Here is a 3614-nt window from a genome sequence, read left to right as displayed (position 1 = left end):
TGAGGCGGAAGGATCGCCGGAGCCCAGCAGGCCGAGGCTGCGGTGGCCGGGAGCGGCCACTGCACTCCAGTCTGGGCGACAGAGTGAGACTCCAACTCAAAAATAAAATAAAATAAATAAATATTTATAAAAGAAAAAAAACCTAAACACAGTTGCTGCTGTTGAAAGATAGACCATAAGATGTAAGGCAGGAAGACTCCTATGTCTTTTTTTGTACTAGGAGAGTCATTTTTCTCATGCAAACCCTCCAAGTAGCAAGCATACCCAAGAGTCTTTCGGCAGGGGCAGGACCAGCTGTGTGCCACTAAACAATAAAGGCAGGCATCTACAATGGCCTAGAGACCTAACTCCAAGCTCCATACCAGCCTCCCCACCCCTGGGACGCAGAGCATATTTTCCGTGGGTCCTTGATGGTAGCATCACCAACCTTTGGGAACAAAACTCCCCAGTTGTCTAAGGCGAACATGCAGCGTCTTGTTCTGTGGGACACTAAGCCGTGAATATAACACACTGCATTCCAAGACCCAGTGGAAGAAGCAGTTGTCTCTTCGTTTAATTATAGATTCTTCACTTTCCCTTACCTGTTAGAGTCAGCAATGTTGACTCTGGGGGAGTCACAGTCCACAGGTAGAGTCACTGATGCTAAACAAGGGGTGACTGTCAGGTAACGAGTTTTGTTTTGTTTTGTTTTTTAAACAAGCAAACCCTGATGTACATATTCAAGTGAGCATTCTTGTTAAAGGTGTCACATTTGTAAACTATGCTCATGTTGACTTTCTTTTGTGACTAAATATTAGAAAATGTAGTATGACAAGTAGGGGAGCTTTTATGGAGGGACAGGGACACATTTAATATGAAAGCTTTTCCAGAAAACCTGAGATATCACCCCAGGAAACCATTTGGGACGATAGTCACGCCCCCAAAGAGAGGGTTTTCCCCTGCATCTCACATAGACACCTTTCCCAAAGGAGACGGCCCATAGCTCCTATCCACTTCCCTTAACCCCATAAACCCCAAATGCCTTGCACACAAGAGGTGTTCAATAAATGTGAGACATTCGTCCTATCCCATCACAATAATTATATTCATTCTTCAGGAAATGAAACACAGCATCCATATTTTAAATGGAAACAAGGTCTTTTGAACCTAGTTTTGTTACTTACCTTCCCAGACACCCCCTCTCCAACTTACTTGCATGGATAATAGTCAATTTTTTAAAAAAATCGTTCAACAAACATTCATTGGGAAATGCCTGCATACCAAGCATGGGAGAAACCTGGAAATTCCAAGCATGTTCTACGTGTTTGCATGAAACCTTTGGCCCAAGGATGTGGTGCGGGCTCCCACGCCATCATGACTCGGTCTACTTTTTTACTTTCAAGGAGTGCAGACTCTCCCGTGTAACCTCAGGAATTATAGGGGGTTGTTGTATAACTACACTGGAATGAAATGTGTTTCTATTCTCCTGGTCTCTTCTCTGGGTGGTGCTCCTGTTTATTTTGACATGTCTTGTTTATACTTCTTTCTCTATAACCAGACTTCTCGGCTTCCTCGTGACTTAGATGATTCACATCTATTGTGGTGTGTTAGACAGGAGGAGCTGGTTATGCTTCAGTAACAAACAACCCCCAGATCTCAGTGACCTAAAATAACAAAGTTTTGCATCTTACTCTCACTGTATATCCACCAAGGGTTAGCTGGGGGAGGAGGGACAGGGCAGCCACAATCTTGAAAAATGAACATGGTGACACATGTGCTAGCTCTGAAAGTATCCCCCATAAGTCACTTCTGCTGTCATTTCCTTGGCCAAAGAAGTCAAATGGCCACACCTAACCTAACCAGGTGGGATGTGCAAGCCTACCAAGACCCTAACTGCAAAGAAAGACCAAATGCCTATGAATAACCCTAATCACCCTTATACGTGGCATCCCCAGTCCAACACTGCAAAGCCCTTCTGCTTCAGCAGCCACAGGTAATGATTCATATTTCTCATGATCCTTAGTTCAGACTGCAGTGAGAGAGACGTTAAGTGGCCCAGTTCATCATTGCCTGACAGGCCACAAAACTAGTTCGCTGGTTAATCTTTGGATTTGATCTTGAGTCATGGTCAGTCAGTTGGGAAGCAGGGATACACACTACAGCACATGGCTGTCCAGCCCAACCCTGTAAGGAGACCTGTCTACTAGAAGAATTTGTTGTTTGAGTTATGTCATGATGTTCTGCTTGTCCTCCTATCCAAGGTCATGGGGGATGCAGTCCATGAAGCTGGGTTGGGCCTGGAGCAGGGCAGAATCTCAACAGGGGTGAAACAGAAATGACTGAACTCAGGACCTGCCATGTTAGCCCATCTGTACCAAGGGACATAAAAAGTTAGCTGTGCATACTCCATTTTCACATGTGAACACCACAGGCTTCAACCTTTTAAAATAGCCCTAGGTGAAAGGGTCCTGGCGAGGAAGAGTGGAAAGAAAGACATCAATGGTTTTAAGTCACACAATAAGGTCTGAATATCTGAGCCTGGATTTCAAGGCCCTTCACCACCAACCTATCTTTCCAGTCTCATGGTCCCTCTCACTCCCCCAAAAACCTACTGTCCAACTGCCATCAAGCATTCCTTTTTCTTTCCTTGGCTCATACAACGGCCCTCCTCTCTAACTGACTGCTATTCTTCCTCTAAAATCAGTTTAAAAGCAACCACCTTTTCAGAGAAGCTTTTACTATCTGCTCTGACCTGATCATTTCTAGTTCTCCCTCCTCTGAATTCTTATAGCCCTGCCCACACTGGACATCTGAAGGACACTGATGTGTGCTACTCATGTTTGGGATTCCAGAGCCTAGTACCTACCTGCCTGGTATACAGCAGGTAATGGGGTGTTTAATAAATTGTCTGTAGCACTAACTCATCTCAGGAAACTTCAGTGAATTCCTTGGTTACATTAAGCACAGGTGAAAAAAGTCAGTCACCTATGGTCTCTCAAGGAGTTTCTCTAGTTCAGTTGCCTCTTTTTATAAATGAGAAAACGGAGGCTCCCAGAGGTTGTCACATGGCTAAGGCTGCATGGCAAAGGAAGTGGACAGGCCCTGTTTGGATGTCAGGGTCTGACCCCCGAGTCCCTATTCTTCCCTGCTCTGCTGAGCTCCAGGTGCCAGAGTCAGCTCCCGGAGTCCACACATCTGTGTATTTCCCACAGGCCTGGCACTCTGTCAGTGTCTCAGTGGCTGAAGTGACATATGGTGATTAAAGGTCTCTGGTCACCTTCTGCGCCACGCAGCCCCTGTGCACACAGATCTAATGTTCTGATCATGAGGTCAGAGTGTTTCTTTCCTCCTGGGCAGTCGGATTAGTGGAAGAAACCTGATAAAATCCCGGAGGGGAACTTGATCATTCTCCGAAAGACTTACAAGTTGTTTGGCCTGCCTAATCTGCTCAGATACCGTCCAGGGAAATTCGGTATTCATGTAATACAGGCTGTGAATTATTCTGTGGGGACTGTTAGCAAGACCCTCACGGATCCTGCCTCAGCTGGCCTCAGGCAGGGTCTGGAGGCAGCCTCCTCACTTTCCCTCCCAATGAAGCTCTGAAAAAAAACTGTCGTTCCCCCCCTCCCCCCCCT

The sequence above is a fragment of the Carlito syrichta genome, unplaced genomic scaffold (assembly GCF_000164805.1).
Source record: "Carlito syrichta isolate Samal-C Ts95f unplaced genomic scaffold, Tarsius_syrichta-2.0.1 Scaffold236456, whole genome shotgun sequence".
Taxonomy (NCBI): domain Eukaryota; kingdom Metazoa; phylum Chordata; class Mammalia; order Primates; family Tarsiidae; genus Carlito; species Carlito syrichta.
Note: the sequence above shows the minus strand (reverse complement) of the source record.